Below are 22,947 nucleotides of genomic sequence, written 5' to 3' on the forward strand. Positions count from 1 at the left end.
TAGGGGCGCCTGGGTGGCTCAGTCGGTTGAGTATCTGACTTCAGCTCAGGTCATGATCTCGATCGAGGTTCATGAGTTTGAGCCCTGCGTTGAGCTCTGTGCTTACAGCTCAGAGCCTGGATCCTGCTTTAGATTCTGAGTCTCTCTCTCTCTCTGTCCCTCCCTTGCTCCTGTCTTGTCTCTCTCTCTCTCTCAAAAATAAATAAATATGAAAAATAAATAAGTAAAATAAAACTAAGACAGTCTCAATCACAACTGCCTGTAACTTGGAGATAAAACATAGTTCACCGTGTTCATCAGCCAAGTCTCTAGCCCCACATCTTTCAATAGAGAGCTCATTATTAGAAACAATAAAAAGACATTGATTATACATTTACTTCATTTCTTTTCCTCCACCAAGGTCTCTGTGGACTAGCAGTGATCTAAAAAAGTCAACATCTGGAGACAGAAGGGAGAGTTGTCCCCACGGAAGTGAAGTTCCTGCAAGGTTCACTTCCTCATGCTCTGTCAGCCAGATAATTATGCAAAATGCAGACACAGTCCAACCTCGACTCTTTCCAAACCTGAGTCAGAGAAGGCAGAGCGGCATCGAGAATCAAAGGACACAGAACATGGAGAGAGAGGGGTGTAGGTTTGGCAAGAGCCCAATTTACAGCAGCCTCAGATCCAGACTTGCAACATGTGGAAGTCACAGAGCCTCCCAGAGATACAATGGAGTTGAAACAGAAGGCATTTAGTCATGTAACTTTGAACTGATATCTCATTACCAGACCATGCCACCTATAGTACACTGTCTCCACATATTTGTAACTCCTAGAATTATCTTCCAAGAAGCATGATTAAGTTGTATTATGTTTCCCTGTGTTAAAAAGCATTCAGTTCTCCTAGGTAAACATTTAAGATTCCCTATGGTGTTTCTAATCTTAATATACATTTGCTCACTTTTTATATATATCGGAAGGCTCAAATGACAGAAGAAGCCCAGTCTCTGCACTCAGATGCAACCTGTAGAGCGGAAGAGCCCAACTCTAGCACCCGTATGATTCCCTAGCTACCAGAGATGACTACTAGAAACCTCCAGGCATGGGTATCAGGAGGGACAACAGAGGGAATTTCCAGATAAACATCTCCTCAACTGGAACTTCATGTCTTTGGTATATTGCCTGCCCTGTGGCAGCCATGAACTAGGGGATCATTTACATGGACAGCTTCTCTGAGCGCAGAAGAATAGGACAGATCTTGATTCAAGGGTTTGCTTTTTACTAAGTGAAGCTCTTCCTCCTTCTGCCTCAATGGCCTTGTTGTGTTCTTTTAAGAAAACGATAAGCAAGCTGCCATCCAAATCCTACGAGGCCAGGGGAAGGTAATTTTATGGTGCCCGATCTAAGTACTTAGTTCTCTGGAAGCCACTTCACTCAAATTCGATGTCTAACAGCTCCGTGCTGATTACGTGCTTATGGTTTGCCCGGTCCCAAACTATTCTCAGACCTATTCTGTGCCCTGACCGCCAACAGATGTAGAATCTACTACGTGGGCAGCCCTGCCTGCTGGCCTTCTCACTAGGGCAACTCCCCAGAGGCCCCGTGGGAAGCTGGAGAAAGGATGAGAGAGGTGAAGGCTCCTTCCAAGCCCCCTCACTCTGGGGATGCCACATCTATGCGCACCCTTCTTCCTGAGTACAGCCCTTGCTGGGCAGCCCCTTTCCAATTCTAGATCTCACTGGGCTCTGGCAAACCCATTTCTCCTCTTGCCTCCTCAGCCCTAGGGTTGATATTGGTCTTCCATTGCTGTGAGTCCCTGGGTGCCTCGTGGTATCTGGCCAGCACCTCTGTGACTGACTGTTCCTGTCATTATTCTTCATTCAAACCGTGTGGGGTGAATTCTGTTTCCTGCCGAGCTCTGATATTGCCTCTCCCTCCGAACATAAATTACAAGTGAGATGAAATGCAGAGATGTGGGCTTGTTAACCTGGTATATGCACTAGGCTAAAAAGTGCTAATAAGGCAAATCCTTGAACCTAACTCCTTGAACCTAACTCCTAATCCAACCAGAGGACAGCAACCCTGAGATACAGGGGTAGGGCCTTCAGACCCTCTGTAGTAGGTACATGGGGATTTTTTTTTTAACTTCCCCTGTGCTTTGCACAGCCTGCACACTAACAGGAGAAAGAACTCTGTGGCACCCAAGGAACATTTCAACCTCCTCTGGGGAATACAATCAGCAAGGAGGATAATGATAATAGCTACCTGTCACGGACCTTGTACACATTTCACAACAGCCCTGTGAGGAGGCATTCTTTGTCTCCAACTGACAGATGAGCACACAGATTCAAAGAAGTTTCCATGGATAAACAACGTGTCCCGAGCCCCACACCCCAGATGGGCCAATGCTGTTCTTTCCTCTCCACTGCACTGGTTCTTAAAAGAAAGAAATAAGGATTCACGGTCTCCAAATTACTCCTGAACCAGGCCTACAGGGATCAGGCTCCCAAGTTTTAGGCAAATCAAAAACACCAAAGTCTTAAAGAGAATTTTAATCCCCAGGACTAACCTAGATCAGAAACTATAATGAGAGCTCTCTGCGATAGAAATGAAAACAATGTGTAACGTTTGTCTGTATGGTATAACATGTACATACAATCCCACTGTGGATATAAGTGTGGATGTGTGGGTCTGTAATGACTATTCATGCACAAAACTCGTCAGCAACAGTTTTCTCTAGAAAAGTGGGAGAGCTCCGCTCTTCTGTGCTGTTTGAATTTTCTGCCATGAGCGTGAAACTTAATTTCTTATTTAAAGATGAGGAAGGAAGGGAAAGAGAAGTAGAATGGCTGATCTGAACACACAGACCAATGGGTCTCAACCTCAGCTGCACACTGGGTTCACCTGCAATCAGTCAGGTCCCACCTCCAGAAGTTCAAACTTAATTGGTCTGGCATATGGCGCGGGCACCGAGAATCTCCAGACGATTCTAAAGGGCAGGCAGAGCTGAGAGCCACTTCCCCAGTCCTAGTCTGTTAGGGTAAAATTTAAACCCCAGGAGAAAAGGGGGGGGAGGGGGTCTGAACTTTTTGTATGCCATGGACCCCACTGGCAAATGAGTGTGATCCCGGGATGTTTGAATAATTTTTTTCCAAATGCATCAAATGAAACTCAAAAAAGTTCAGAGTAAGCAAACTATACTCAGATTTAGTTATCACGCTAGTTTTTAATTGTGATACAAAAATGGATGCCCTTTACCAAGACACCAGGTAACAAGACCTAAGAGCAGGTGTTATCTGCCATCGCTGTGAAGAAGTGAGGAGTGTAATAATATTTGGGGATATCTGCAACCACTGAAATGTGATATTAAGTTAGTGGTGACAAAATGGGGATACTTCTATAAAACTTTTTAAGTTTTTATTTATTTTGGAAGAGAGGGAGAAGGAGGGAGAGAGAGTGAGAGCAAGAGAGAAAGAGCAAGAGAGAAAGCGTGCACACAAATGGGGGAGGGGCAGAGAGAGAGCCCCCAGCAGGCTCCACATTGTCAGCACGGAGCTCCCCATGTGGGGGCTAGAACTCACGAACCATGAGATCGTGACCTGAGTCGAGATCAAGAGTTGGACGCCTAGCCAAGCCACCCAGGCGTACCACATCAGGATACTTCTAATCCTACTGTGGCCGGTTGCCTATGTTAACAAATGAATAAGGAACAGAGTGCGGAGGGGAGGTGCTGTTACAGCACAGAGTTCCAGGAGCCATTCATCAGTTCTATCACCAGGTGAANTACATTTCCTGAAAACTAACTCCCTTGTATATTTTAATTACGGCAATATTTTTCAAGTACCACTTCCTGTGAAAGGATCTCTGTTTCTTCCACTAAAAAGATTCAACTGTTTTTATCTTCCTCCAGACATCCATCACATGAATGCCAATATCTTGGGGTTTAAAAGGAGGTTTTCGAAACTTTCTAAGTGTTTAATCGATTGGTTCCTTCTCATACAGTGCTACGCTGCCTGCCTAGAATCAAAGTGCTTTTTTTCTTTAAACTGAATTTAGAATATGCCTTACTATGTCTTGAGTGACCATTATACTTCAGGTACAGTGCTAGGCTCTCTTCCTGAGTTAGTTCTGATGCCCTCAACTGTGTTGAACTATTAGCCCATCTTACTAATACAGAAATGAAGTGATTAGGAATTTCAAAACAGAGCCTGAGGTTATAACTCTTGGNTAAATGAAAAGGTAGTTATTTTTAACTAGACAATAAAGTATTTTCCTGAGGTTGGGAGGGACCTGCACACCCACTTACCCCAGCAACAGACAGAGTTAAGTAGCTCACAGGTCTATTCTTCTTCACAACCACGTTTCTAAAGACTCCAGAATGACTTTTAAACTCCTTCCATGCTTCCTCCATTCATGAAGGAGTGACAATACTCCACACAGATGCAGACAGAAGCACAGCCGGACCCAGCAAAGCACATGTCTTCATGCAGAGGTGAAGCCCCGGCTTCGGGGACAGGCATCCGGCACTCCCAGGGCCTGGCTACAAGATGTCCACAACAGGCTGGGGAGGGTCTGCTGGCCACGGACAGCATCATGACCTTCAAACAGGAAAGTTCCTATTCCAAAACTACAGGAGGGCTTGTGAAATGACCTGACTCAAACATGGTGACTCGAAATGTTCTCAAAACTCATTTCCTTTGATTTAATATCTGAAATGGGGTTGGGAGTAGCGGGTAGCATTATTTTGTCTTCTGCCCCCTACGAAATCAGTTCCTCATGAACGCATTTAACGACATGCGGACAAGCTCATAATTAATGAGTTGTTTCAACATTAACTAAGCACCGTGAAAGAACTCAGGATGACGCCCCAAACTGTCCTTAAAACAGAATAAAGGCTGGGGCAAGGAGCGCACCAGAGATCAAAGGAAAACACAGGCTCACCAACATCATGGACACCTTTAATGCAGCCCTGGAGGGAGTCCCAGAGATGTGCCCTTTGTTCTTTCTTATCAGTCTCTGCCATCAGAGTGCAAGTCCAGAAGAGGCAAGCATAAGAGGAAACTGGAGGTGGGATGGGGAGCATCAAGGAGAAAGAACCAGCATTTATTGAGTCCTAGCAAGTTTAAGGGACTTTCACATGTGTCATTAACTCCTTTAATTTTTCCGAAAACCTATCAAATAATCACCTCTCCAGTTTTAAGATGAAACAGATGTCAGAGAGGTTAAGCAACTTGCCCGGAGGCACAGAACAGCAGAGTGAGAATTAGAAGCCAGGTCACCTTGGCTCAGGACCAGTCTGTTCTTTCATGCCCTGTCCCCTGCTCTCCCAGATCTTATGAGTTAGTATCAGCTCAAATTTCAACACCAAGGAAAAAGGTATCGCAGATTCCAAAGAAAAAAAAAAAAAACCTTCCCTAAGTCCTAATCTCTTGGGGAAAGGGGAGAACATCCGTGAATATCCAGGAAGTCAGAAAAGAAGGGGGGGAAAAGTCCAATTTAAAAAGAAAAAACAAAAACCAAAGACCCAATCTTCCCAAAACAGGGTTCAGGGTTGAGATGAATTCTAGAAACGATTGAAGTTGGTGGGTCTTCAAATTCTACAAGGAATATTAAACACATAGTCCGTGGTCAAAGAAGGTGGTCTGTAGCACATAATGGGTTGGCAAGGAGCCAGTCACTCCAGGGAAAACGTATGCCCTTTCTAGGTCCCCACCCTTACCTGGTCAACCAAGAAATGGTGACAGAGACACAGGAGACACAGAACTCTTGTTTCAGCAGGCCATGTGACCCGCTCCTCCATATGACTTCACCCCCAGACACGGCTGTCCGAGGACTGTCCCACTAACGACACCAACAGTCTGCACCACCACTTTGGTCACCTATCCCATTTGTAAGGAGTGAGCAGGCACCCCTAAGATATGTTCGTTTTAAAATAATGAACATGTATAGGTTACTAACATATAGGCCCTTGATTTTAATGAAAAAAAAAAGTAAGTTAAACTTTTCACATGTTTCCCCATACCCCAAGGGTTATCCGGCATTCCAAATTTTGGAAATCACTGGCCTGGCTTGGAACACGGTGGCCACCTGGAGCCCAATGACCTTTACCTTCATTCCACCTGAGCCACATCGCTGACATCTTATCCAGGTCAGCTGTCCTGGTTTCCACGCCCAACACTGATGACCTGTCCCCATGCCTAAGAGTCCGGTTTCCATTTTCTAGGGCTCGGAGCAGGCCCCTCCCAAATTCCCCTGCCTCCCTGAGCCATTTATTACCACAGCCGTCTCTTCCCCCAAGTCCTCATCTTCCCACTCTCCTCATTCAGCAAAATCCCCAACAAACCTGTACTCGGGCAGCTCAGCAGCACCAGGAAAAAGCAGATAAATACACAGAAAGCAGCTGAACAGTGTTACCAGGTGACTTCCCACTCTCACCCTCCCTGGCTCTTCTAACCATCTGAAATTCGGGCTTTTTCTTATCCTCGGGGTGCTCCAATTTCTCTTTACCCTCCACCAACGATTCCAAACCGGCACCTCCTTCCTTGGGTCTATTTCCAGAAACCTGCTTGACCTGCTTCATCCATCCACTCAACCATTCCTTCATTCATTCCAACATGTACTGAGCACCTCCCGAGTCTGTGTTGTTCCCGTAGGAAAAGAACTGAATCTCACAGCACTAACATTCTGCCAGTCATGGGGAGGTGATGAAAATAAAACCATTACACAACAGGGAGCGGGCAGGGGCCAGAAAAATCTGATTGTCAGACGTGACCCGCTTCGCTTCCTTCCCACCTCTCCCCTTTCCATTTTTTCTAATTGAAACTAAAATCACTTATCATTGAATTAATTCTTAAGATGCACAATTCAGTGGCATTTAGTACAATGACAACCTTGTGCAACCTCCACCTCTGTCTAGTTCCAAAACATTTTAATCACCTCAAAAAGAAACCCCAGACCCACTAAGCAGTTACTCCCCATTCGCCCCTTCGTTCCAACTCCTGGAAGCCACTAACCTGCCTTCAGTCTGCCTAGGGAGGGGGATTTACCTATTCTGGATACTTCCTGGCTGCCCAAAGCTCTGCTCCTCCAGATTTCTCACCTCCAGGCTTCCCCCTTCCTACTCCTTCCCCTCCCCTGACTTTCCTCCCTTCCCCTCCCTCCTTCCTCTTTCTCCCCCTGCCCCTGGAGGGCTTCTTCCCTCCTCCGGACTGTAATGATCCATCACTTGAGGCGGTGGTCCTGAGAGCCCAAACCAGCTCCTGCCTACATCTTCAAAATCCCCTCTCCAACTGGCTCTTTCACTCTTTAAAAAACACCTCACCCTAAATCCTCCTGCCCTCAGGACTGCTCCAATACCCTCCCTTCTCTTCTCAGCCTCTGATTCATTGGGCGGAATTTGCAAAGGTCTTCAGAGATTTCCACAGTAAAAACTTAGGAGGCTTCATCTCACCAGGGCCTTTTGGTCACATAATGCGCGTGGCCTTTGGTAACTGTGACTTAAACCTCTCTGTGCCTCACTTTCCTCAGCTGTGAAATGGGGATCAGAACACTTACCTAACAGGGCTTCGATGAAGAATAAATAAAAGTATCCAAAGTGCTCATAAAAATGCCAGACACACCGGAAGGGCTCAAGATATGTTATCACTACCGTGAGGATTATCCGTTTCATAAAACCCACATTCTGCTCCGGCAGCACCAGGCCTCTAGCTATTCCTACAAGGTTTCCTTTTGGCTTAGCCTCCAGGGACTGGCTCTCCCAGGGTGACACTGTTTTCAGGGTGATGTCATACACTTTCTCAGCTTTAATCACCACCTGATGTGGGCAATGCCTAAGACCCTGGTCCTAAGCCTCCCAGGCTCAGCTCAGCTTTGCTGTGGGAGTACCCAGGATGCTTGAATTCACCATGTCCAAAGAGAAGGGTCACCCTCCCCCCTTACCCCCCTAGCCTCCTTTCTTTCCCCCAACCTCCACTTCAAGTTCCCATGATCCCTTGCTGGGACCACTATAGGAGTTTTTCCACTGCCCCAATCTCATTCCCATTCCTTCTGCCCCTCACGCTGCAGCCACAACACCCCATCTGAAAAATTAAAGCTGCCCATGTCACTCCCCTGCTGACACCCTTTCAGGAGCTCTCCACAGTTCTCAGGAGCAAGCCCGATCGCCTTTGTAGGGAAGGCACCATCTCCAACAGCCGTTCTGCCTTGCCGTCTAAAGGTGCTCCAGGAATAGCTGATGGCTGAGGCGATGCCAGAGCTACCCCACAAAACCTCTCTGCCTGGCATGCCTGACCCACCTGATGCCCCCAAATCCTGCAGCACATTTTTCAAGGCTCAGTTGAGGCATCACCCGCAAGGAAGTTTTCCCTGATGCCCCAGGTTAGACTAAGCACCCTTCCCGCCTGACAGTGCCCACCATCGGGTGTTTATGGATCTGTCTTCCTCTTCAGACCCTATCGTTCTCATTCATCCATCCACCCACCCATTCAACAAAAACGCCCCAGAGCCTACACTAAGCCAGGCGCTAGGAATAGAAGTTAACAAGGTGGACATAGTTGCTGCCCTCAAGCAGCTGACAGTCCAGCAATGGTGACACAAGAAGATGTGACGTCCCTCCCCTCACACACCTATACACACATACACAAACACACCACAGGAGCTACACAGTGTGGGCTCTAAAGCCAGGCTCCCGGGGTTCAAATCCTGGTTCCACCACGTGTTAACCGTAAAACTTCGACAAGTTACTTCACTTCACTGTGTCTCAGTTTCTCTACAACTGGGATGACTTATCTACCTCACAGGTTGTTGGGAGGGTTAAAAGAGCTAACAGAAGTCTATGGGCAGTGTCCATAACTCCCTGGCACATAATAAACACGGGTAAGACTTAGCTGTTCCTATTACGATGGACACAATGGGAGTGTCTATGAGAGTTCCCCACCCTAGACACAGGGTCAGATGTTGCACTCATCTTTGTCCCTACGCTTGGCCTCTAAGTACTCAGCAGTGTTTGCTGAGCCCTACAAAGACGGCTCAGGGCCTCAGCATGGAAGACTTGTAGAGCTGGAAGTCACGCTGGAGAACATCGGACCCAACTCGTGCACTTTTGCAGTAGGGACAGGGGCTCACAGAGCTAGTTAGGGGCAGGGAAAGCACGAGATGCCAGACCTCCGACTTCCCAGACGACAGCTCCTCTTCCAGTCCCAGAAGACCCTTGTTACCCAAGCCGGCACAGCTGTTCTGCATCTTCCACGCTCTGTCATTTCCCACGGCAGAAAGGCTACCATTTGCTACCTAGGCTGCTTCATTTATCTATGCTGCCCCTTCTCACGGCTCTCCTCCAACCCTGTTTTCTTTTTCTGTCTTGTGGCCTGTAGTCCTTACAGTCTGGATGTTCGAAAGACAATACCCAGAGATGGTTGTGTTCTTCAGGGAGCAGCTTACACAAATCACAGGAGCAGGTGCAAATCCCTGAGCCCCTCCCCCACCCCATGTCCGTCTCCTCGTCCACCAGTCACTCCAGATGGGGGAAGGCTTCATCGCCTCATCGCCGCAAGGTTTCATTTTGTTCACTCAGCGATTGTCTTTTAGGGCTGTTCCAAGGTTCAGAAGGCAGAGCCCCAAGGCACTTGGGTGTAGAAGAAAGGCCAAGTAACAGCGCTCAACTGAAAGTCAAATCCCACATTTCCAACCAAACACATACCTCTTACCCATCCACCTGCTTGGCCGAGATTTCCAGCAGTGTCTGTAAATGGCACGTCATTCTTGGGCACCGCTGACTTGATGATGAATGGCAATCCGGCAGGACTTTTTTAGGGGCCTGGTGTTTACAGAACTGCTCTTAGGAAACTTTTGCTTTCACACCTCAATGGGCCTAGAAGGCAGCAAGGGAACATGACACAGGGAACAAATAAATCCTGGAGAGCTATGTGATGTTCTTTCTTACTTTTCATGGTTGGGCTGTAATATCAGTTATAAGTACCTTGAGCTTCATTTATCTTCGTGTCTGCACCTCTGCTGAGTGTGTTCACGTGTGTGTGTCTGGGGCTCACGGAGGCACATCACAAGCCAGGATGTCCGACACTGGCAGTGCTATATATTCAAGTGCTGGGATTTCATTTTAACATCTCACAGTGATGATTATCCCACACAATTCTGCCTTGATGATAACCATCATGGACAGAGTGCTAAAAACAGGGGCAGTAAATTTCATCTACACACTTTACTATTGAGGACTCTACGACATCACTCTCTGTACCATCACAGTTACTGGCTATGAAGACATGTGCCTAGATATGGGAGTGTATGAGTCTCACTTTATCTTTCTTGTAAATGCTGAAGCAGACCTTTTCTTTTTTTTCTTTCTTTTTTTTTTTTTTTTACTTAAAAAGTCAGGATAATATTTATTTTCATGGGGAGGGAAGAAGATGGGGAACAAGAAGAGTTTCTGGTTGTTTTTATAAAAAAATTTTTAATGTTTATTTATATATTTTCTTTTACAGTTTATTGTCAAGTTGGTTTCCATATAACACCCAATGCTCATCCCAACAAGTGCCCTCCCCCATGCCCATCACCCCCCTTCCCCTCTTCCCCACCCCCATCAGCCCTCAGTTTATTCTCAGCATTCAAGAGTCTCAGCCCTCAGTTTATTCTCAGCATTCAAGAGTCTCTCATGGTTTGCCTCCCTCCCTCTCCCCAACTATTTTTCCCCTTCTTCTCCCCCATGGTCCTCCATTCAGTTCCTCCTAATCCACCTATATGTGCAAACATATGGTATCTCTCCTCTGCCTGACTTATTTCGCTCAGCATAACACCCTCAAGTTCCACCCATGTTGCTACACATGGCCAGATTTCATTGTTTCTCATTGCCATGTAGTATTCCATTGTATGGATAAACCACATCTTCTTGATCCATTCATCAGTTGATGGACATTTCGGCTCTTTCCATGATTTGGCTATTGTTGAAAGTGCTGCTATGAACACTGGCAGACCCCTTCTTTTCAATGAAAAATGGAAAACCACTTTTGAGGAAGAGAAAAACCATCTGCCTTCCTGACAAAACCCTTTCTACATTTTTATATGAAAGAACATCCCTACGAGACATTTCTCTTGTCAAAAGGAACTTTGACCTAGCCTCACAGGCATTTCTCTTTGGCTCTATACCTAGCGTAAAAGTCCTCCTCAGAAGGTTATTCATCTGTAGATGAGGCAACTTGATCTAATATATCTCATGGAGAGTAGCCAGGTCTTGGAACCAGAGTCCAGAATTAAACCCCCCATGTGTACTTTATGAGCAAGGGGGCCATAACTACCATGGATGCCTATAATCCCAGCATAATTACTAGTATCTCCTTTTACTCCCAAAAGTGTTCAGATTTGGATGATAAAATTATATGGGCACCTGACGACCATGTGAGTCACTGCAGACGAAACATTTAACTTCTCTCCAAACCTCGGTTTCACATTTGTTCAGTGAAAACAAGGGAAACTAATTTATAGGGCTGTCATCAGCATGAAATTAGACAATGTGCTCCAGGCCCCGTTCCCAGGAGTGCCCAGTATTTCCCCTGAACACCAGCTAAATGCTCAAGAGGTCTACTTGCAGAGGCGTTACTCTGTTTGGGAGATCCTCACCTTCTGACTATCTGTTTGAAGAGAGCACATGGATTTTCCACTTTTCATCATGATAAGGTCTATGAAATGGTAACAGGATCTAATCTGAACCCAGCGGCTGCACAGATGACTGTCATCCACCCGACTAGAAGATGAATCACTCATGGACATTTAAGCTCCTGTCCTCCCGATCTTCTGTGCACTTTTTACTCTTTCCACAAAGATAGGATTAAGATCAAAATACATCCTACACCAGACCAAATGAATGGGGCTCAAAATGGAGGGGAGAGATAAGAGAGCCTTCAAAAGGAGCAAAAAAAATCACCACCCCTCAACCAATGAAGTTGGTGAATTTCCTGCTTTCTCAAACTTCTTCTCAAAGGAACCCTGGCCTTAGGGATCCAATGATAGGGTAGTTTCCTTGACAAAAGTATCTGAGGTATCTCAATTTAAAAATCAGGCTAGGGGGCGCCTGGTTGGCTCAGTTACTTAAGCATCTAACTTCAGTTCAGGTCATGATCTCACCGTTTGTGGGTTCCAGCCCTGTGTTGGCCTCTCTGCTGACAGCTCAGAGCCTGGAGCTTGTTTCAGATTCTGTGTCTCCCTCTCTCTCTCTCTCTCTCTGCCCTTCCTCCACTCGTGTGTGTGTGTGTGTGTGTGTGTGTATAAACATATATATATACACATACATACATATATATGTATAAATATATGTGTGTATGTATAAATATATACATATATACACACATACATACGCATATATATGTATAAATATATACGCATGCATACATATACACACATACATATGCACATATATATGTATAAGTATGTGTGTATAAATATATACACATGCATACACAGACACACATACATATGCACATATATGTGTAAGTATATATGTATATTTATACATACATATATACACACACATACATATACACACATACATAAGCACATATGCACTCTCTCTCTCTCAAAAATAAATAAACATGAGAAGATAAAATAAAGTATAAAATAAAATAAATAGGGGCGCCTGGGTGGCTTAGTCGGTTAAGCGTCCGACTTTCGCTTAGGTCATGATCTCATGGTTCGTGGGTTCGAGCCCCGCGTCGGGCTCTGTGCTGACTGTCAGCTCAGAGCCTGGAGCCTGTTTCAGCCTGTGACTCCCTCTCTCTCTGACCCTCCCCCTGCTCAAGCTGTCTCTCTCTCTCTCTCCCCTAGAAATAAATAAAACATTTAAAAAAAAAAAAAAGTTAAAATAAAATAAATAAAAATCAGGCCAAATGATGGATCTAGAGGGTATATGCCAAGCGAAATAAGTCAGTCAGAGAAAGACAAATAACATATTTCATTCACTCATATGTGGAATTTAAGAAACAAATGAAGGAAACAAGACACAAACCAAAAGTCAGACTCTTCACTACTACTAACTGATGTACCAGAGGGGAGGTGGGTGGGGGATCGGTGTAATAGGTGNGGTGGCTTAGTCGGTTAAGCGTCCGACTTTCGCTTAGGTCATGATCTCATGGTTCGTGGGTTCGAGCCCCGCGTCGGGCTCTGTGCTGACTGTCAGCTCAGAGCCTGGAGCCTGTTTCAGCCTGTGACTCCCTCTCTCTCTGACCCTCCCCCTGCTCAAGCTGTCTCTCTCTCTCTCTCCCCTAGAAATAAATAAAACATTTAAAAAAAAAAAAAAAAAGTTAAAATAAAATAAATAAAAATCAGGCCAAATGATGGATCTAGAGGGTATATGCCAAGCGAAATAAGTCAGTCAGAGAAAGACAAATAACATATTTCATTCACTCATATGTGGAATTTAAGAAACAAATGAAGGAAACAAGACACAAACCAAAAGTCAGACTCTTCACTACTACTAACTGATGTACCAGAGGGGAGGTGGGTGGGGGATCGGTGTAATAGGTGATGGGGATTAAGAGCACACACATCATGCTGAGCACATAGTAAGAGGAACTGCCAATCACCGTATTGTACACCTGAAACAGAACACTAGGTGTTAAGTATACTGAATTAAAATAAAAAATAATAAATGGGCTATGTATTTAAAAACTTCCTTAAAAGTTAAAAAAAATTATGCCAAGTGGTACCCCCAATCTTGCATATAAATCTATGACAGTCGGCAGCTCAAGATCAACAGAATTTTACTGCTCCCTTTTACGAAGAGAGAGAGAGAGAGAGTGAGATGCTGTCACTTCATTAATAAGTTTGTTACATACACGCATGTTCTCTTCAGTCTGACATGACTGAAGTACATGATCAGTTAATGGGGCTGCTCCTACTTCCATAAGGCAGTGGCTTTTATTCAATGAGAAAGGTGAGCAATAATTAAACCCACAGGAAAAAAAGCAGGTTAAGAATTTGAAACTACTCAGTTCCAATCTTCAGAGTATTTTTTGAAACAAAGAATAAGAAATGTTCTTCCCATTACTATGTAATACGCTTGTCCAGGATATTAATGTCGCATGTGTGAAGATCCCTCCCTATGCTCAAATTCTAAAAAATTAGAAAGGAAATGTTCAGCATTTTCATGCTCTAAATTTAGACTTAGACGCTGTGAGAGGAAAAAGATGCACAAGCAGCACAATGACTCCGTGTCTGGAGGACAGCAAAGAACAGTGCAGTGGGCTCTTCCATGGCAAAGTCATTTCCTATGGAGAAGTTTCCAGAAACAGAAAAAGGTTGAGGCCACTCCCAGAAATCCCATTCTGGCTGTGGCACAGCACCCTCTAAGGCTGGGCTCACAGGGTGGCAAGGGAGCAGAGAGACACCCATGGAGCTTCTAACTCAACCCCAAACCCTAACTTCTAGGAAATGCCCCTCCCCCACAAGCCATACAGTAACCGAACACCCCTGACAGTCATCTGAGCAACATATTTCTTAGGCAAGGGGTGTCTCTTAGAGTTGTGTCGTGATTATGTAACTCTGAAGCAGACAAAGAGGAAGACAGAAGTTGGTATGTACATAGGGAATTTTCTTGCAAAATGTCTGTGGTTTTTCTCTACTTGAAAAACTGAACCAGAAATCACACTTCTGCTTAGGATTCAGATAATCAGTATGTTCTGGCTTTAAATGAATCACGTACCTTGTACTGATCAATACAGCCTTGCCAGAGGAATGTTCTGACAAACTTGCCTCCTCATGTCTGATAAAAGAACGAGCCAAGGGTGAATCAAGCTCCGTCCTCTGACCAGGTCTGGTCTAAGAAGAAAATAAGCCAACTGGAGATAAACCCATATCCCTTCCACACCCATACCTGGCAGTCTTAGGGAAAAGCCACGTTAGGAGGAGGGCAACTCCCAAGAAACAGAAGAGATGGGACAGCGATGGTCCCATCTAGGGCACTCTACCATCCTACACTGGGAATTCTGCACCACCGATCCCCTTGACAGACTGGGCAGGTCTACGGACCCCTTCTCAGGATTTTTTAAATGGGTAAAATGAAATACCCAGGATTACAGAGGAAGTCAATTACATTTAAATACAATTACCAAAAAATTTTTCTCAATTGTGACATGCTAACACATATGCTCCTTTATTAATGCATTAAATAACCCTATCTAGCAGCAGGTGTAATAACCACCATAGTTTTAAAGTCATAATGAGTATTGATATTTTCAGATATCTGACAGACATCTATAATGTGATATGAAAATATTGGATTTCTACCGGTGACAGAGTCACAGACAATACCAATATTAATGTGATTTATAGCCAATATTCAAAAGCTAAGGATCGCTCCATTTTGGTTAAAGGTTAGTGAAAATCAAGGTGTAAATATTTTTCCCTGCAAGGTCACAGCTTGAGCTTGAAACCTGACAGAGTGGCCGGCAGTAGTTCGTATGAAACTCATGTTGATAACCTGCTTTCATTCTCTACTCCTACAGCTCTTCCACAGGAGGGGATGAGGAGGAGACCCACAAGGAAGCCTGGGTCCACCAGGAGCCAGAAACCACAACAAAGGCAGGTGGGGAGGGGGGTCTGCTTCACGGAGAGTCCACCATCCACAGAGAGGAGCAGGATGGGGTCAACATCTCTATTCCTTTCTTCACAGTCGGCTGCACAAAATGCAGGAGACACAATTTTTTTTATTTTCTAAATGGTCGGTGTTAGGAGTATTTAATTCAGTTGAATCATTAGGCTAAAGGAAAAGATGACTTGACCAATCACTTCTCCTAGTGCTGTATTCTAAACTCTATCAACCCTCAAGTCCCCAGCTTACAGCAAACTTCTAATATCCCTTTACTATCTGAAATCAAATTCTTAGATAACCCTCCTAAACACAATTTCAAACATATATATGTGTTGCCCTAAGAGGTACATAAATGAGAATAAAAGGAAAATAACTGGTAACAAACCTAATGTATATTTCCATATGCAGTTAGTTGGGCAAGACAAATCTAGAAGGCATAATGGGGTCATGAGATGCTGGTATGTGAATGTAAAATCAAAAAAATGGGTCAGCTACAACTGTGGACTGACATGGGTGACATGTTGATGCCATGGGTGGTGTCCTTTTCCAAAATGGAAAACACCTCTTGGTAAATTTCCCAACGAAACAAAGCACAATCCTTCTTCTTCAGCTGAGAAAGCCAACACTAAGTAACACATACAAAATGTGCTTTCTTTTCTGGTAAGACAGGTTTCTAGGTTCTGGTAGTAAACAGACTTTGTTGCCCACGACCGTCTCATAGTGAGACATGGGACACATGTCTGAGCGCAAGACTGTCCTACCCATCAGAGACGGTTAGCATCCTGGGTCCCCACCGATAAATGCTAATAGCACTCCTCAATCACTAGCAACCAAACTGCCCTCACACATTTCTAAAAAGTCCCCTTAAGACTCCCTGGAGCCAGCCCAAATCCACAATGCAATTCCCAGTTCTGGCCACTTCCGGGTGATGTCAAGCTGGTACACTGAAGAGATACTGCCCAGGAAACTGGAATTTGTGTTACACGAGAAAGATTAGTTTTGCTGGGTGGCTTCCCCAGTAGCTAATGCTGTTACCAAGAGTCCAGCTCTTAGGACAAAAAAAAAAAAAAAAAGCCCACAAAGCAGCAGGAGAATTAAGAGCCAGGGGGATGGACTATGGCTTCCCATTCCTGGAGGCCTACTGTGAACTCACTTCTGTTGAAGCAAGCTCAGTCAGGTTTCAGTTGCCAGAAGGTCCTTACTAACAACACCTGTCCAACCACCCACCTGAGGCAGCTAAAATCAAAAATACTCAGGAGAGGGGCGCCTGGGTGGCTCAGTGGGTTAAGCATCCAACTTCGGCTTAGGTCATGATCTCACGGTTTGTGAGTTCGAGCCCCATGTCAGGCTCTGTATGGCAGCCTGGAGCCTGTCTCAGATTCTGTCACTCCCTCCCTCTCTCTCCCTCGTGCTCCCTCACGTGCTCTCTCGGTCCCTCTCAAAACTAAGCATTAAAGGGGTGCCTGGGTGACTCAGTCGGTTAAGTGTCCGACTTCGGCTCAGGTCATGATCTCACAGTTCGTGAGCTTGTGCCCCAAGTCAGGCTCTGTGCTGAAAGCTTGCTCAGAGCCTGGAGCCTGCTTAGCCTGGAGCCTGCTTCAGACTCTGGGTCTCCTTCTCTCTCTGCCCCTCCCCCACTCGCATTCTGTCTCACTCTAGACAAAATAAATAAATGTAACAAAAAAGTAAAAACAAAACAAAAAACAAAAAAAACTAAGCATTAAAAAAGTTTTTAAAAAAATACTCAGGAGAATCTATTCTAATGTCAAAGAAGGTACCTCATTTGGGGGACATTTCTCAGATTTTGGGTAAACCCCCCATGCTGTAATTGAAGCTCATTTGTTTTGAGTTCTTTCTTCCTGCCAATAAATGAGACAGTGACCATTCTTTACCTGGCATTTCAGATTCTAGAAAGACAGATCCAGATCATTCTGAAATCTTTCCTGCCTCAGCTTCTTCTCATCAACCGCATTAGCCCTACAACATAAATAACACTGTTGTCCTTCCTTGACAGAGCTGGAAAATTGAAGTGTGAGAAAAATCTAGCCATGCAGGGCCCAATGGGGTCTGAATGAAAAAACCCTTTTTTTTCCAAAGTGTTTCCAACCCCAAAAGTCCATGATTTAATGTGTTTAAATTGTGCTATGCTCAGGAATAATAGCACCCTAATTCAGAAATGCGGCAGTAAGGACCAGTTGCCAGAAAGGTGTGGTGAAAGAAGCCAAGATCATTGTTTCCCTACCTCTTCCACTAATGGACTCCATTATACTACAAAAAAAGGCACTGCTGCAATCTAATGAATAAATAACTAGCACTTGAATGGAATTTGTGTCCATTTTAATTCCAGCTAGTTTCCACAAGAAAGCCTCGTTTAAATTAGAAATGGGGGGGAGGAGGGGCGCCTGGGTGGCTTAGTCGGTTGAGCGTCCGACTTTCGCTTAGGTCATGATCTCACGGTTCGTGGGTTCGAGCCCCGTGTCAGGCTCTGTGCTGACTGCCAGCTCAGAGCCTAGAGCCTGTTTCGGAGTCTGTGACTCCTTCTCTCTCTGACCCTTCCCTGCTCACGCTGTCTCTCTCTCTCTCTCTCTCCTAGAAATAAATTTTAAAAAAAAAATTAAAAATAAATAAAAAGCTATGCTTTAAAAAAAAAAGAAATGGGGGGAGGATAATAATACTTAAAATGAAACATTTTAGAAATGCTTAAAAGGTTCCTATATAAGGCAGCTGGGTATAATGTTAAATCAAAGAAACTTAATTGTTGAATCAGAGTTACTAGAAGAGAGAGTCTGAGTATGACCCAGGAAAGGGGTAGTTTTCACATGTGCCAGATTTGTTTAGTGTAACTTGCAGAAGAGTATCAGGACAGCTAAAGGTCACCTGAACAGTGTCTTCTAAATGGAGGTTTGAAACTAACTGATGGGTTATGAAATCAATTCAGTGCAAGGGTCAGAAAACGTTTCCTTCAAGAGCCAGGTAGTAAATACTTTAAGGCTTTGCAGGCCAGATGATCTCTGTCACAATTACTCAACTCTGCCACTGGAGCTTGAAGGCAGCCACAAAAAATACATGAACAAATAGGAGCAGCTGGGTTCTAATAAAACTTTATTTACAAAATAAGCAGCAGGCCATAATGCTGACATCTGACCAGCATTTTTTAAGTAAACGGAATATAATAGCATAGAAACCATCTTTTTTTTTAGGTTTATTCATTTATTTTGAGAGACAGAGAGAGTGCAAGAGGGGCAGAGAGAGAGGGAGAGAGAGAATCCCAAACAGGCTCTGTGATGTCAGTGCACAGCCTGATACAGGGCTTGAACCCATAAATTGTGATATCATAACCTGAGCCAAAATCAAGAGACCAGGCCCCCCTAGAAGAGAAAACATCTAAGGACACCAGAGGCAGAGGGGTAGGTATTGTTTCTTGAAACTCTTCTTACTGTTATACACATGTATATGTGAATTACGAGTTAATATATATTTCTTACTGTAGGTTGGGGTCAAATACTTTGAAGAGGAAAAGCAAGTCTGCTTCAGACTTAAACTGCTCAGAATTTAAAGGATGTTCAGGTTTTTAAAAAAGGAAGGAAAGAAGGAAGGAAGGAAGGAAAAGAAACAAAGAAAAAGGGTAGACACAATGGGCAAGTTCTTGAGCTGAAACTAGAACCTTAAAAGAATATTTTAAAATGTATTAAATTTTTTAAAAGAATATTAACTAAGGGCGGTCGGGTAGCTCAGTTAAGCGACAGACTTTGACTCAGGTCATAATCTTGCAGTCTGAGTTCAAGCCCCACATAGGGCTCCTATACTGACAGCTCAGATCCTGAGCCTGCTTCGAACTCTGTGTCTCCCTCTCTTTCTGCCCCTCCCCCACTGGCACTCTGTGTGTGTGTGTGTGTGTGTGTGTGTGTGTGTGTGTGTGTGTGTGTGTGTCTCTCACAAAAATAAACAAAAAAAAAAAAAAAAAAAGACAAGGAACAGAGATACACNTGTGTGTGTGTGTGTGTGTGTGTCTGTCTGTCTCAAAAATAAACATTAAAAAAATAAAAATAAAAATAAAACTATTCATTGGTTATGAGTGGTCCAAAATGATCTTCAAACAGACATTACAAATACTTCTTATGCTAGTCAAACATATGAGATGAGGGATGTATCAGTTAGCAGCAGCTGTGTAACAAAGTTCGCCGAACTCAGTGGCTTGACATGACAATCATCGATTATTTCTACAGCTCTACAGGTCAGCTGAGTGGTTCTGGTGATGTAGGACTGATTCAACTGATCTTGCCGAGGCACGCACAGGAGACTCTAAGCACCCAACAGTTCAGCTGGAGGCTAGGATGCCCTCATCAGACACAGCCTGGCTCATCCCTGTGTGTCTGTCAGAACTCTCCATTAGGCTAGCCTGGGCATGTTCACCAGGTGGTGGCAGAGATCTAAGACAGCAAGCCCAGCTGCGTAAAAGGCAATTGAAACATGCAGGCTCTTTTAAACTCTGTTTACAGGATGTTTGCTAACATCCCTGTAGCCAAAAACGTCACATGGCCAATCCCAGTAGCAGGGGAGGAAAGAAAAGGGGACTACAGACTTACAAGGCAAAAAGTGTAGACACAGGCAGGCCATTAACTGGGGCCATTAGTGCAATTAATCTCCCACAGGCAATACTTATTGTCTGTTACCATGTCAGCAGAAGCAGAGAGATTTGACATTATTTTACATTTCCCCATTACCATTTCTCATTTTGTTTTGCCATTATCACTTCTGAGGCAGAAGGGCAGAGTGAAAAGAACACAGGCTTCACAATCAGTGAGATCCCCTTTTGTATTCTGGGTCCACCACGCTGGCTTTGGGACCCTGGGCAAGCTTCCTCTGTACCTCAGTTTCCTCACTGCAGTAGCGCTGGTGATAATCACACAAGGCTGAGCACATACATGTGCACAGCTCAGTGTCCAACCAGAGCAGGGCTCAAATCCTAAATATGGTGTTTTGCAAATAGTTGATTTCAATATATTCAAAAAGATGAGGGAATTTGCCTAAATTTCGTATGACAGTAAAGCTCCTCAGCAGAAAGTTGGAGTTCTACATAAAGAGGAAAAAAAAAAATTTCTTTACAAGGAGTTTTGAGCACTGTGGGAGAGAGAAAAATGGCCCCAGAGATGGTCACGTCCTAATCCCTGGAACCTGTGACTAGACTACCTTACAGGACACACAGGATTACTTTAAGGACCTGGAGATGAGATTATCCGGGATTATCCGGGTGGGCCCATCTAATCACACAGATCCTTAATATCAGAACCTTTCCCAGCTGTGGTCAGCGAGCCAGGCTGATGGTAGAGGGACAAGAACGCAGCTCAGCATCACTGGTTCTGAGGGTGGAGGAAGGGAGCACAAGCCTATCAACATGGGCGACCTCTAGAAGCTGACAGAAGCAAGGAGGTCAGACTCTTCCCTAGAGTTTCCAGAAGGAGGAGACACCTGATTTTAGCCAAAGGAGCCTGTGTTGGTTCTCTGGCCTACAGAATTATGAAACAACAAATTTGTGTGGCTTTAAGGCACTAAATTTGTGGTTATATACAGAAGGACTGCGTAATCTTATCGTCTTTATACTAAAGGCTGACAGTGAGGAAACATATAAGTCTCTCTTGAAGCCGGCAGAGTGGGAGGAAGAAACCAGAACTCTAACCAGGCACAGCATCAAAAATGGAAAGCTAGGGTGCCTGGGTGGCTCAGTCAATTAATCGTCTAGCTTCGGCTCGGGTCATGATCTCGCGGGTGATGGGTTCGAGCCCCATGTCAGGCTCTGTGCTGACAGCTCCAGGGAGCCTGCTTTGGATTCTGTGTCTCCTTCTCTCTCTGCCCCTCCCCCACTCATGCTCTGTCTCTCTCTCTCTCTCAAAAATAAACATTACAAATTTTTTAAAAAATGGAAAGCTGTATCTGATTCTGGTTATAGGGGCAATTAGAGAAAAGGCACTATGATAGAATAAACAACTTATTATCTTGGAAAACACTTTATGGCCGTATATAGGAGAGTACAATAAAATCATTATAATCTCCTAAGACGGCCTGACTACAGCTCTGATAAGCCTGTGCTAAGAGAAAGACCGTATTAACAAAATCCTTCCCACCCACTTTCTGGAGACTCCTTTTAACTGAGGGCTACTCCAGATCTGCAGCTCCAATCTGACCACTCCTACTTCTTTTTGCAGGTAATAGAACTATGAGGTAAAAAGCACTAGCGGTGTATAGACATGTGTACACACACACACACATGCACACACAATTTCACACGGAGTACCAGTTTGCCGGGTTTCATGAGCCCAAGAATTGTGCTCTCAATAAGGGAGGGGAAAAATGTCCACAAAAATCCACAGATTGATTTAAACAACAGAACTGTAAACAAGCACAACCAAACAGGCCCTCAAAACTAGAAGACTGTAGAATATTAAGGACAGATTAAGGAAAGAAGAGTTAGATGAGCATGCCCAGCCCAGCCAAGACGGCATAGTGCATCCACAGAAGTAGGAGAAGGTAAGAGACGCCTCATCTGACCCATGAGGACCCAGAATCGCAGAACCTTGAACTGACCTGTGTGGAGACAGCCAGCTCACTGCGGAGTCCTGCCTATCACAGTGGGACTTTACCCAGGCTGCCCAGCTGATTAGGTGACCGGCCATGGGCACAGGCCCTGTGGGAGGGTGTTTCTAGAGCTCTCCTTGGGGCTAGATGCATTGGTATTTTTAGCCAACCTAGGAAAAATCTTTCTTTCTGAAGCTTACTAGACCTCAGAAGAGCACATATGAAAAATAATAAAAAAAAAAAGGAATGGTGAACCTATAGAAGAAAAATGGTAACAATTCACCTAAGAGAATTACATCTGTACGTCCTAAATAATGGCTAGTGAAAGACCACTCACATACTGTTCGCTTTGGAGGCCCTTCCCCTCCAAATCCCCACTTAGTTCTGCCTCTAACCCTGGTGGCTCTCAAAAATTACAGGAGAGAGGGTGAGAGAAATCCCACAGAAATACAAAAGAAATACCAAGAGGGCACCTGGGTGGCTCCTTTGGTTAAGCTTCTGACTTCTGCTCAGGTCATGATCTCACCATTCGTGAGTTCAAGCCCTGCATCAGGCTCTGTGCTGGCAGCTCGGAGCCTGGAGCCTGCTTCAGATTCTGTTTCCCTCTCTCTCCCATCCCTGCTTGTGTGCTCTCTCTTTCTGTCCCTCAAAAATGAATAAACATAAGAAATTTTTTTAAAAAAAGAAAAAAAAAGGAAATACCAAGAAACACACCAAAGGCACACAGGAAGATGCTACTTCGCACGAGGCAGAGATGGAGATCTCCTAAACAAGATGCAGAAGAGAAAGAGTCGGTCATGT

The 22,947-nt window shown here is 44.6% G+C and overlaps 1 protein-coding gene across 6 annotated transcripts in view; it reads right to left on the bottom strand.

The window, feature by feature from the left end:
* Window positions 1-22,947, bottom strand: part of MGAT5 (alpha-1,6-mannosylglycoprotein 6-beta-N-acetylglucosaminyltransferase) — a 327,080-nt gene that overhangs the window by 297,546 nt on the left and 6,587 nt on the right. For 4 of the 6 annotated variants that reach the window (XM_077747859.1, XM_077747858.1, XM_077747862.1 and 1 more), the window contains exon 1: window positions 9,679-9,848. The exons of the other annotated variants lie outside the window; for them this stretch is intronic. The gene's annotated coding sequence lies outside the window, so the exon portion shown is untranslated. Of the gene's footprint in view, window positions 1-9,678; window positions 9,849-22,947 lie in introns of those variants that run through there. 6 annotated transcript variants of the gene reach the window in all.

Source organism: Crocuta crocuta, unplaced genomic scaffold, assembly GCF_008692635.1.
Source record: "Crocuta crocuta isolate KB4526 unplaced genomic scaffold, BGI_CrCroc_1.0 scaffold427, whole genome shotgun sequence".
NCBI lineage: Eukaryota > Metazoa > Chordata > Mammalia > Carnivora > Hyaenidae > Crocuta > Crocuta crocuta.